At 33.6% G+C, this 14,435-nt stretch overlaps 1 long non-coding RNA gene across 1 annotated transcript; it reads right to left on the reverse strand.

The window, feature by feature from the left end:
* Positions 1 to 4,779: 4,779 nt before the first annotated feature.
* On the reverse strand, positions 4,780 to 8,185 carry LOC149169823 (uncharacterized). Its single transcript, XR_016259414.1, has 2 exons — positions 7,948 to 8,185; positions 4,780 to 5,186 (listed from the first exon to the last, which is right to left on the reverse strand). It is a non-coding gene; the product is annotated as an uncharacterized LOC149169823 (long non-coding RNA).
* Between the last annotated feature and the right edge of the window lie 6,250 nt (positions 8,186 to 14,435).

Consider the following 14,435-nt stretch of genomic DNA (forward strand, 5'->3'; position numbering starts at 1 on the left):
TCAACGAGTGAGGAAAGTCACTAAACACCATCTCTGTTATATATATTCAGTTTTTCAATTTGAAATTTGGGATCATTGAGTGAGGTTCATGGTTCATAGCACAGAGGTTAACTAGATCTAAAACATCTATCTTTGTCGGTGTATCTCCATTGATGTGACAAGCACCAATCTGTTGTAAAATCTCTTGCATGGTGTCCTTTCCAAGCAAATTTACTATCTTCCTATCCCTCATGTAAGCAATATAACTATCAACTTCTTTGTTTCAAAGATTTGCACACTATGATTGGTCTTGTCAGAGTTTGATCTAGAAATCTAGGTTTGTGCACTGCAATAAAACAGACATCAGAAGGAGCTCCTGATTAGCCATTGATTTAGTAACAATCAATCTGATTTCAATCTACTACCAAAATTTCTGATATAACACTTGAAATATCTTTCAAAATAATGTTGAAATATTTGAAAATAAAGTTCAAATATGCTAGAGAAAAATAATCTCCATAGCAAGGATAGTTTGTCTCTTGCACCTCCGGCATACTATCTCCCACACTAATGTATGTATAAAATACTCCACACATGTTTAACATTATCATATAACCACAACATGCATGCCTTCCTTCACTATGTTTTCCCTGCTTTCACCAGTCTCAGAACATCTTCTATTTTAAATTATGTTCCTCAATGTCTCATATTGCAGTGCTCCTCCAGTCTCAGAACATCTATTATTTTGAATTGTGTTCCTCAATGTCTCATATTGTAGTGCTCAATCAACTCCAGTTCTGCTGTTCCTCCAGCTTATGGCAGGGACTAGCTGTCGCATAGCCCCCTTTTTTTGTATCTATATTTTCACTTAACTTATGCATTATATCGAATAAACAATTTAGAAGTTTTCTTCAATTAATATTGAAATTAATTTGAATTTATTAAAATATTTATATAATAAATAAATAATTGTAAATAACAAATTTATTGTGTAATTTAAGTCCCTCCCAGTTAATGTTGGCTAGATATCTGATGATGTATCGTGTAGTTGTTCTGCCAGTTTATGTATCGTTGTGAGTCAAATGTGCTTTTATGTGTGGTTTAAGTATATTATTTCTATTTTTTAATTTGAATATAAATTGGATATTATAAATTTTCATGATGAATATATCAAATACATTAGTGTTCAAAATTTGGCTTCGAAGACTCTAGTATTGAGGCTAATATTGATTAGATGAGTTGTGCCTTTATATGTGTTTCTCTATTTGATTAATTTTTTTCATTTTTTTATAAGTGTAAATTCTTTAGAATATTTCTTAAAAATGGGTAAAATTTACAACACATACAATATTCAATTCAAATTTTAGAGCCTTTAGATGTTTGTTCTTGATTGTTCTCCAGTAGGATTGAATTTGTATTAGAAAAACAGAGAGATTCATAAGAATGAAATCATTTATCAAACAGCTTAGACAACCAGTACATTATATAGGCACACATAGAGAGCTTCTAGGACAATCTAGATCCAAATAATTCATATCACCAACTCACAACACAAAATATGAAGACACAACTCATGACAAATACACTCAAACACTAACTACGAGAATACAACTCATGAAATCTATATAGATATATGATTTCTACATTATTCCAAAATCCCCCCCTTAATGGAGAAATGGATTTTCAACAATGCCTAGTTGTTGTCTACATATTTCAAAGTTCATATTTCCAAAAGGCTTGGTAAAGATGTCAGTTACATTCTCACTTGTATTGCAATAGACAAAATTAATCTCATCTGATTGTATCTTTTCCCTTACAAAATGATGTTGGAATTTAGTATGTTTTGTTCTCACATGATAAATTGGATTATTTGCCAGATTCATGAAACTCCGGTTGTCACATTTGATGCTTGTTGGTCCTCTCTTTTTTTCTCCAACATCTTTAAGAATCCTCCTTAACCAAATATATTCACAAGTTGCATTGGTCAAGCCTTTGCATTCATCTTCTATGGATGACAAAGAAACCGTTGGTTTTTTCTTGTTGCTCCATGATACGATCCCCAATCCTAAATTGAATACATATCCAGAGGTTCATCTTCTATCATTGGGATTTCTAGTCCAATCTAAATTAGAAAAACCTTCCAACTCAACATCAGATTCATTTAGTATACAAAATACAAAAATAGATTGTTCCCTGTAGATATCGAAGGACTTTCTTTGTTGCTTTCCAATGGATTTCACAAGGCTTAGCCATAAATTGACTAAAAATGCTGACAAAATATGCTATATCTGGCTTGGTAGTGGTGAGGTAACTCAAACTTCCAACCAATTGAGGATACAAAGTTCCATTCAATTCTTTAGATCCATCATCACTGTACAACTTGGAATTCTATTCCAAAAGAGTACACACTGGTTTTCATTCAAACATATTAAATGTTTCAAGGATTGTCTTTGCATATTTTCTTTCTGTGATGATTGTCTTACCAGATTCCCTCCAAATTTCAAGACCCAAATAATAATGAAATTCACCAAGATCCTTCATTTCAAATACCCATGACAACTGAATTTTAATTTATTCAATCAACCTAAGTGCACTGTGTGTTATGATAAGATCATCAACCTAAAAATATATCAAGGCAATGTTCCCATCTTCATATCTCTTGATGTATAAGTTAGGATCACTTTTTCTACTCACAAAACCTTTTTCATAAAAGAATGAATCAATTTTCACATACCAAGATCTTGGTGCTTGCTTCAAACCATACAAATCTTTCTTTAACCTGCAAACAAGATGCTCATGTCCTTGCTTTATAAACCCTTCAGGTTGAACCAAATAAACTTCTTCTTTTAATTCACCATTCAAGAAATCAAATTTGACATCTAAGAGATGCATTTTCCAATTTTATTTTGTAGCTAATGCAATCATGATTCTAGTTGTATTTAGTTTAGCTACAGGTGCAAAATTATCCTCATAATGAATGCCTTATTTTTGTGAATAGCCTTTTGCAACCAATATAGCTTTATACTTATCAATACTACCATCAACATTAAACTTTGGTTTGAACAATCATTTGCATACCATGGGAACTTTATCTTTGGGCAATTCTGTTAATTTCCATGTGTCATTCTTCATTATAGACTTGTATTCCTCATTCATTGCATCTCTTCATTCTTTAAATTATTTAGCTTCTTCATAACTTCAAGGTTCTGCAACATTCATTACATGATAAATCAATGCATAATATTTATACCTTATAGGTAGTTCAATTTGACGTGATCACCTCCTTAGGGTTTTACTAATTTGATACTTCTTCCTGCTTTGTGGAGTCTCATGTTCTCTTCTTGAAGTGTCATGATTGTTGGATGCTTCGTGCTCTTGAACCTGTACCTATTCCTCTACCCATTGTTGTAATTGTTCCTACTGTTGTTGAAAACTTGCTTCTATTTTGACATAATCATCAATATCATGTCATATGCCTATGTTAATCATTGTATCAAATTCATCTACATTTTCATGAAACACTACATCCCTACTTGCAAGCAATCTATGTGAATTAGGATCAAACAACTTGTATGCCTTTTGATAATCACAATAACCAACGAATTTGCACTTAATTGATTTTACATCAAGTTTTCTTCTTTCATTTCTTGGAATATGAGAAAATGCTTTGCATCCAAAAAATCTTAAATGATTCACTCTTGGTTTATATCCATAAAATGCTTCAAAAGGTGTATTCAGATTTAATCTTTTGGTTGGACTCCTATTTTTCAAATAAACAGCTTTATTAATGGCTCCAATCCAAAAACCATTAGAGATATTTTTACCTTGAAGCATACTCTGTGCACATTCCACTAATGTTCTATTTTTCCTCTTAATGACTCCATTTTATTGAGGTGTATGAGGGAGTGTAAATTGTTGTAGAATCCCATGAATTTTGCAATATTATTAAAAGCTCTTGATTTGTATTCTCCCCCCTTATCAGATCTAAGAATTTTGATGTATTTCCTAGTGTGTTTATTCCAACAATTCGATGAATAAATTGCCCATTATGGGGTGATTTGTCTCCCAAATACAATTTGAAATTTTAATTTTACAACACCATCAAGGGTTTTTTGTTGAAATAGTGAAAAATGGTCGAAGAGGTGTGAAAACCTATAGGGAAGGTGTGAAAACCATCTAATTTAATGAATATGTTTGTTTTGAAATTCCCATCGCAAGAACTGTTAGTTCATGGTGATCTAGCAGTTTTTAAATATTTCATATTGATTTGGTTGACAGAGAAAGAAATATCAATACTGTCCCTGAAATGTTGAAAATTTATCGCCTCTTCAATTCTAGACAAATGAGAATTGTGTTTCATAATCTATTTCATTCTCACATATAGGGAAGAGACAAGAAGAGATAGAGCTTTAAGATGGCAGAGGCTACATCCTATTCATTACCGTGCATCTAGACCCAACTCTTCAGGTGATATAATTTGAATCTCGTAAAACTTTTTAGTCAAAATGTATAAGAATATCTTTCGGTATTACTTCACTTTATCGATAATATATCATTAAAAGTATGTTGCACATAAAAATAAAAATATTATTTTAATCTTGGGCTATAAAGATTTATTCTTTATGTGAAATTATCTTTGGAGATAATTAACTTTATCTATAACATTATCGTAAGGAGTAAAGACGTATTTGTACCTATATTTTCACTTTCACTTATATATTATCAAACAAGTGAAGCTGCGACGCAGCGAGTCCCTGCATGAAGTTGAGATCTGTTGCTGGTTCTCTAGTCGTTGTTCGAAAGCTAGAAAGCCAGCCAGCTACATAGCTTCTATGATTGCCTTCACATAACTTGAGTAGACGACAGCTAGAAGTCCCTTTTGGTTAATATAGCCGCTTGATTGCTTATTTACTATGAGCCAGAATTACTTTCTTTCCTATTTATAACTTCAGATTTGTGTTTGTCGCTGGTTCGATCTCTAAGCCGATGGGCTTTCCCTGAAAATAAGGTATCGAGACCTACTGACATAGATTAAGCAGCTACTAGATCCCCCGTCTTGTCGAAGAATCAAATACTTCGTTCTCATCGATTGGGATTGACTGTCTTCTTTACTTCGACAGATGTGGTCAGACCCAGCTTGTTTATCTACGGCTGCCATATTCTGTGAAACTCGAGTGAGAATTCCACCCTTTGAGCCATAAATATACCTGCAAAAACCCAAATGTAGAGTAGGGTTAGAAACCTACAATGACAAAAAAAAAATGGAAATTAAAAACATAATGATTGTAGATAGAGAACAATATGCTATATTTGTCACGAGATAAATCCACGGGCGCTCCTTCCCTATGTGTAATAAAGTGTAAGAATTTTAATGGAACCATTATAAGAAAGAAAGGGGAATTTAAAAAAAAACAAAGTTTCCGATTCCAATATCTGCCTAGCGTGTTAGCAAAAACTCTGAGCACCCAATTTAATGCCCATATGGCAAGAAAGGATAAAACCAGACTTCACCGAGTGAATTGGTCATAGCCATATGTGGGTCGATTCCATACAACCCTAAACCACTATATGGAGTGTATGTGCATACAAAAATTATGACTTGTTATATTAAAAGAAAAAAATAGAAGGGATGATGTGAAAACCCTCTTTATACATGTGCTCATGCTGAATCATAGTTCAAGCGATCCTGGCCAAAAATATGAGAAAGAAAAAGGCTATGGGTAGTTAGATGTAGATTAGGGTTTATAAACTAGTGATTCAACAAACTGGAACAAAGTTACCAGATGGGCCACAAGTGCTATGATAGAAAATCTATAGGTGTCTCGGGCGGCAAAATGGCAAGTGCGAATTAAAGCACATGTAGAGATGCTTTCAAACCCCACGGCTACACTATGTGGAACCCAAAAGACTTGGGCCTATATTTATGGTGGAGAGCATGCTGACTCGTTCCATTTTTTGTTGCTACAATATTTTTTTTCTGCCTAGTCTGTTACAGCCTCTTTGATGTTACACATAATTCGTTGATGGCGGTGTATAAATATCCTCTCACGTGGAGCATTATTTCATGTCTTAAACATCGTTTAAGTAGTCATTCTGCATGTTATTTTTTCATGCATTCCATCGTTGAATCAATCCTCCGTGCCCCCGCCTTCCGATCTTCCGATCCCAAATTCCTCGCTTAGAAATATGCGTTACACTTAAAAGCTTATAATTATTTTTTACGTTTTAAAGTGGTATCAAATGTATTTGATTAATTAAGTTAAGTAATGTTTAAAAATGAGAATAAAAAAACAAATTAATAAGATAATCCAAAAACTTGTGGTCAGAGTGAAAAGCTATTTTATTCAAAGATTTCAATGAATTATTTCAAATAAAGACATAGGCGCTTGGGGATGACAAAATGTCATAAGTTGGCAATCTGTCGCAGTGTGTGCGCATGCATTTTGACAGATGTCATTCATAACGTTACGAATTATATTTTCTACAGCGCATTTTGACAGACTTCCATTATATTTTCTATCTATAATTTCTAGTGGGTTTCGCACCGACCAAGCTTTTTGGATGAGCTCCAGATTTTTTTCTATGGCAGACTGAGACCAGGTCTTAGGATTCAATGAGACCAGATATTCTAAGCTATCATCTCTCAAAGCATACTCGGGGTCTCCTGCACCAGCAAACCAATCAATCCAGGAGGGCGATCTTAGAAGCAGACAGTTTATTAGCGAAGCTCAGCAATGTCATTATTAGAAAGGTATATTCTCTTCGAACAGGACCCATTCGGATCATCCATCAGGCTGGCATTCAAGATTTCAGGGTTCAAGACCCATTCGGATCATCCATCAGGTTGGCATTCATGATTTCAGGGTTCAAGACCCATTCGGATCATAGAATTCGAGCGCGGGTTGTCTTAGCACCAGGATATTCCAAATTTATACTTACAGATTCTCTTTAATGTAATACCAGTGCCGATGGCATGCTTTTTGGAGCCCTTGGAAAGTGCCCGTTGTGTGAGGGTGGATTGGAATATTCTGATGGTCAGTAAAAATGTCTAGGCTAGCAAAGGCACCAGCAATGCCAAAGCAAGCGTAGAACACCAGCAACAGTATTTCAATGGCCTAGCAACAGTATTTCAATGGCCTTTCCTCTGCGAAGTAAAGGCAAGTTGCCCAAAATTTCTTGAGATGAAGAATAGGAAAATGTCCGGTTGGAAATTGCGTTGTTCTTGTTCACAAGTTATGGAAAGGTCTGATGAAATATTACCCTCTGAGCTTTAAAATGTTCTTGTAGTCCTCTGTGTATATTCTATGTTCTGTTGGTATAATAGAAATACTTGAAATTAATGCAATAATTGTGGAAACCTGTACATTCCATGCAGTATGCAGATAAGAAAACTTAATTTATTAATCCTCATACTTTTTTTTAAAGTCCAATAGAAACCATGCATGCATAGAGAAATGAATGAGGTAAACTATTGAATCCTTATTATTACCAGTAGCAACATTATATGCCACTGCAATATTCGTTATTAACAACAACATGCCAATGACCAGAGCCGAATGGTTGAGCCTTTGTGTTTCCGCCATTTTTTTTAACTGTTTAACTTCCAGTCCCAAAGTTAATGGAATGGCGAATATAGTGTGGACGCTCTGTATTTATAGCAGACTTGAGATAATACAAAATGTTGATATTTCCCTTTTTTCTTCAGTGACCAATTCTATTAATTGCAGAACTAAAAATATCCAGTAAAATGCAGAAGAGTAAATGTAGATTTCAGAATTTGTGGATTCCTGGACGTTTTCAATCTGAAGACTTTAGCTAATAGCTAATATTAAATTTAAAAAAATAATAGGAAATCTGTGTGCAGTGAGAATGAGCAATAAGCACCGAGTACATAGCATTAAATATTCTGTCGAGGTAGTTAGTTTCATGTATGCAATCAGTACAGGTTTAAAAAACTATTTATCTCACCTTGTTCATTGTATAGCTGTTCACAGAAACATAGTTGTTCGCAGAAACATAGCTGTTGCAGAGAGCATTAGAGGTTCTGGGAGCTGTTGCAGAGAGCATTAGAGGTTCTGGGAACGGTCTGCCTTTGGAGCAATCCAAAACCAGAGGTTCTAGGAACGGACGGTCTGCCTTGGAGCAATCCATATTGTTCAATGCCCGCTCAGCTTGGACCTCCTTCCTCATTCTTTGACAGGTTCTGTTCACTCCCACTGGTCATGCTACTTTTTACCTGAAACCTAGAATTTGGAATAACATTACACCTGGTTACATGCAGATGGCACCTGGAACATAAGAACATAAGAAATGGCACCTGGAAGTTGTGGCAGGCAGGCATATAGGGGTATAGGCGGTGATATACCATGGAAATACAACCATGGAAATCCAAAATATCGGTGCTAGCATTTAGTGCTGTGGAGGACTAATGCCAGCATTAGATTAGCAGTTTTGAAAATATGAAGGGAACACAAAATATATAACATATGGTTTAGCTTCGGATTAGCTTCGGATTACGTTAGGTCCTCGGGAGGAGGCCAAATAACGTGATTTATAAATATGTCTTCAAAAAACTTGGTATATAGTTGATGACCGGGCACTAAAAGCAGGTCAATTAATGCTATCTAGCTCGCGAACGATTACTATAGTCCATGCCTGAGGGCAGGGACTAATAAATCATCGAGAAGATTTGTTGAATTAATATTTAAACCAAGTTTTAAAGTCTCTCAGCCGAGAGGTTTGTCTAGCTAAACTCTGGGCTGAGAAATTTTAAAACATAATTTAAATATCTAACGTTAAACTCTTGATCCATAGATTTTGTTCAATTAATATTTAAATCAAGCTTTAAAATCTCTCAGCCGAGAGGTTTGTCGAGCTAAACTCTGGGCTGAGAAATTTAAAAACTTAATTTAAATATCTAATGATAAACTCTAGATCAAAGATTTTTAAACGATCGTCGGATAGTAGTCTGAGATTTAAAAACTTAATTTGAATATCTAATGTTAAACTCTAGATCCAAAGATTTTTAAACGATCATCGGATAGTAGTGTTCCCGGAGTTAAATATTGAAATGGGTTTTGATGGAGATAATGGGTCTTACGGAATTGAATATTGCAATGGACTCTGATCCTAAATAGTTGCAATTGCACAGTCAGTGTCTACCGTGGTTTTAAAGTCTGGCTCAGTGGTCGGGATATGAGTGCTTGAAATTAGCCGCTTGCATAACGAAGCGTCGCTGTGTATTGATGCGTGGAATTATAAAGTTCTTTATGATGTGATATCTTTGTAGCTGGTGTTTTTCTCAGATTTTTTTATACCGATACTATCCTCAAGGTAGCCGTATAATCAATAAATTCCACATCGATTGGATTCCATAAGATAGATAGTCCCCTTTATTTCCTTACAGCAACTATTTTTATGGCTCGACATCCTCTCAATCAATGAGAGGCTACCGAGGTAACTTTATTAATATTGCATTTAGTCTCACAGTTAGTTTCTAGTAACATTACTATTGTGAAGGGTTTTCTACAGATTTTCTCATTGAGATTCTTTTGCTTACCTCAATAGTTAAAACCTCTTATATTTCATGACATTATATTTATTAGTAAGGATGTTGAGAAGAAGAAAACATCTCTGTTAAGAGATCCACTTGTCCAGAATTGATTTGTGCATTCTCCATCTCTCATTTGAATTATTTTTCTCCTTTCCTTTCCTTTTTTTTGTTCTCCACATGTTTGGGAGTATCTTTGAAGCTTTAGATTGGATGTAAAGACTTTCTAGAGCAGGCTCTCTTTGAGGTCACATTCCTTTCATTTTTAAGGGTAGACATGCTCCTCTAAATAACATTTTTTGTTGATTTAGTGTTTTTCCCAGGTCCTCACCTATCCATTCTTCAATGGGGTTTGAGAGTGCTATGTCATCCATATGCATATACACTCGCCCATCAATATTCCGTATTCCCTATACATATTACATATAAATTTCCTCTATTAGTGTATTATTTGTGGATTCCTTTGGCACTTTTCTTTTATTAGCTTCTCTCTCTAGTTTTCCATTTCCATTCTCTTCACTTATTTCTTGAGGATATACCTGATATGAAATTTCCTTTTCTTATCTAGTTAATACCCCATAATGGTATTTGGACTGGAGGGGATTCTATTGTATTGCACATTTTATATTTAATGGTTTTTGCACCGAGTTTGGACTTTCTACAAACCAGCTTGATCCAACTTATGTTGAATTTATTTTTCTTCCTCTAGTTATTTATATGACTATCTCTAAATATATGGTCATATTCATGGCATCTATGACGTCTAAATAGAACATGATCATAATTCAAAGGTTGTTTCCAAACCTCATCATGGTAGGCGATTTTGATTAATTTTTGCATTGGCAGGGAGATATTCATATACATAGAAATCCTCACGTATTAGTTGTAGCATCATATACACATAAATCCTCACATATGAGTTGTAGCATCCTTGCTTGATCACCCCAGATTATGTTTCCAATACCTTCAAATATGTCCTCCTCCCAAAACTCTTTTGGCAGAGGAAATAAGTGAAACCAAATTAGGGCCATTGAGATTTTTTCCTTCTCCAAGTTATACTCTCCTTCCCAAAATTTCATGAATAGCCTTGTATTATTGAAAAAATATGGGTAATTCTCAAATACCTTATTTCTATCTTCTAGATTTACAAAAATAATGGTCAACTAACCCTTTGCTCCCACATTGAGATCAATGTGTCCCTTCGATATGCACTTTAATTGGATCCATCCAACTAGTACTCTCTACATTGATCAATTGTTGATGACATTACATATTAAGGTGAGATCCTTCATATATTGCAAATACCACTCAATTTATTCTGATTTTACGTCGCATTTCAAATCCTTGAATGATTTAGGGAGGGATCTCCCTTACATACAATTTTTCCAACTCACCCTACTCAAGGATTGTGTTTTTTTCTATCCACATGAATTGGGTCCATAGTAGATCAATTGGGTACTTACATCTAATGGCTTGAACTAGAATATCCATCCCTTATGGCCACATTCTTCAAGGAGGCATTTGCACCCCACCCTCGTCGAGGTGATTTCCATGGATACTTTCACATTGCACCGGATGGGTTAAGGTGCGAACTAATGTGGTAGAAATAAGAAGGAAATTGCTTCTATAAAACAATAGATTTAGGTCTTACAAAATATTGTAACTCATTTTAAAATTTAAGCAAGGATAATGAGAATGAGATTTGATTCACTTAGGTTTAAAAATGCAAAAAACCATTTTCAATATACTTTCTCTATATCCATATACATATAATTATACTTGTATATCACTAATTATATGAATTAAAATATAATATAATAATAAAAATAATTTATTAAATTTTATTTTTAAAATTAAATTTAAACAAAAATATGTGTAACTATATATATAAACAATCACAAATAGAAATGGAGAATTCAAAAGAGAAATGAACATAAAATAAAATGCATTCTATCACAATCACTTTGAACAAATATCCACTCAAAAATATTACCTACACCACTTATCCTCTCTAAGCTTCTATTAAGGCAGAAGTGAGTGAGTTCAAATTTATATGCTTGTATTGTCTGTGTCTTTTTTCTCGAACTCAACTACCTTCCCCCGATCTATCTGTCTGAAGGGTATAGCTAGATGGGGTGTGATTCAAAAGCTACGGGAGCAACCACCTACCTGTTTCCCACTACCTATTTCCCATTGGGTGGGATTCTTTCGAACTCTGGAATTCTCTCATTGTCTCCTCCATCACACGCAAGAAAGTTGGGTGGTCAGGCGAGAAATGGTCAGCAACAAATAAATACCGGATTCAGTAAAGACTTCTGGGTCAATACTTCAGCTACTCCAAACTTCAACAACTAAAGTGGACTGGACAGGGGTTTCGGGAAGTTGGGTAAAATATCATAAGTAAATAAGCTAAGTGTTTTAGGTCAATATCTAGGTATTAGTTAGGTGGTGAGAAGCCTAGTCTGCCTATCTGTTTGAAAAGGGTCTGTCTTGCAGGATTGCACCCATTATCATGTTCCTTTCTGCAATCTATCTATCCCACAATGTCATTCTCTGTGGATAGGTGGATGGTAGCGGATGGGTGGATGGTAGCGGTAAAGGTTCTAGGTACATAACTCTCCTCCCATCATTAATACCATAACAATGTTGATGTTAAGAAGGAATATAAATAATATTGCTATTATGATGGGAGCCACTAAGTTTGAACTTTCCCCATTTTATATACAAAGAAGAGGCTAATTGTTTTCGTTTTCTTTGACACATTGTTGATGATGCGTTTTCTTTGACACATTGTTGATGATGGATCAATACCCTATACATTCTATGGACATATTTAATTGTGTTATTGTTTATTTGGTTAATTTTTTAAATTTCAAGAAATATGTTAGGTAAATCTTCTTTTATAACCCATTGATTATGTATTTTATTTAAAAATGGAAGGAAAATAACTATAATATAATATTTTTAATGTAAAATAATATAATTAAAAAAAAGTTTGTTTTTAAATGGATAGATAATAAGAAAGGAGGTTATAAAGATAAAGAGAGATAGAAATAAAAGTAAATGAAAAATAATTAAAAATATAAAAGTTTTTATTAGGGATTGAGATATGATTGAACATAATAAATAGGAATTTGGAGCACTCATACTCAATTTTTGGGATTATTGAGGCTTTTCTTGGAATAAGGGTTTTTTATTGAGTTAGACACCAAATGAAATAGATATTATTTTGCTAGTTGAAACATGAGAGAATCATGAGTCTAATCTCCCTCACATAGTTGGATTCAACCTGTGGTGAACATTGAACAAGAAATCCTATCATAGAGAGATTGGAGGAAAATGATATTATATAAGAAATAATGTTTCTCATCACAATTAGCTTCATTAGATTTATCCTCTCAATAAATACATTTAGATATAGCTATATGACAATAATGATAAGAGGATTTATATTGCAATCTGTTACTTCATGCTTATTAATTCTACCTTTTATAAGAAAAATGTTCTATATAACAAATGCCCCTATAATACTCTAGAACAATATATCCATAGTCTAAAGAATAATGGAAATATCCTCTTGTTATAAGACCCTAATACTAGAAGTGCAGCTAACTTGTGTAATATTTTGAGCCATGATTCCAACCCTAATCCTATATGGATAGGTGAGGACCTTGTTTTATTTAGTAGATACAAAAGAAACTTCGAAGGCATGACTGAGAATTTCTTTGGTATTGCGATATTTAGGATATGTAGTTCTCAAGACATAATAATTTGTAGTGGTGTGATTAAGTGGGCAAGATCTACTAGATGACCTTTACTGATGGGTCTGGTAGTAGTCGCGGGAATTATATTTCCCATGTCCATGTTTTCAATCCAATAGTAAAGTTGGATTCTTCAATGAAAATTATTCTAAATCCAATCATACACTTTCAACATTAACCCTAAACTTAACCATGGGAAAAAAACCATGCAAGAGAATATTAATAATAAAAGTCACACTCTTTTCTACAAGATTAAATTTGATCTCTTTCTAGCTAATTTAAGTGGGGATTTAAACCTCTTATGAGGTAAACATTAAGGATCTCTATTATAATTTTAATACAATCCTCTCCATTTCCATTAGCAAGTTGTATATCGAGGTGTTATGTAAAGATAATAACAAAACAACCAACCCTTGGTATGATAATGATTGCAAAATTGTTCTAAAAGAAATTAAGTATACTTCTAATGAATAGTTAAATATTGATAACACAAGTGCATACAAATACATTATTACAAGAATGAAAATGTAGTATTTAAGAAAAAATAAAAAATAGTTATTTCCTAAATTAGACCCTAGGAAGCTTTAGAGGAACATTCTAATTCATAAAAATAAATAAAATAATACAATTTCCTTAAGGAACAACAACCCCTATCCTAAAAAATCTTTATGAGTCCCCTTACACCATATGCACCATTTTGAATATTCCTATAGAGGATGAAATATTTTGTCTGGAAGAAATAGAGTTTGGGGTTAAGAAGCTCACAAGTGGGAAAGTTAATGATATTGAAGGCTAGCAAGCTGAATTTTCTGAAATAAGAAGGCCTATCTACATCCCTCAAATAAACAAGCTCTTGAATTTTATCTCAAAGCAATGGTTCTCTACGCCTTATAAGCGGAGTTTGATTGTACCTAATTATATTTCCTTAAACATTGAAACTAAAGTATTATTGACTTATAATAATTTCAAATTTACTACTTCCTCCCATTAATATTAATACTTCCTCATTCTAATATTATTATAAACTATATATTTTTTTCTCCCGTCTTAAACATTGAAGCTAAAATATTGTTTACTTATAATCATTTCATACCTACTACTTCCTATTAATATTAGTACTTCCTCTTCTAATATTATTATTAAGT

This window comes from Pinus tabuliformis, chromosome 4_2, assembly GCF_031772625.1.
Source record: "Pinus tabuliformis cultivar Carrire ecotype Pingquan chromosome 4_2, CPIR1, whole genome shotgun sequence".
NCBI lineage: Eukaryota > Viridiplantae > Streptophyta > Pinopsida > Pinales > Pinaceae > Pinus > Pinus tabuliformis.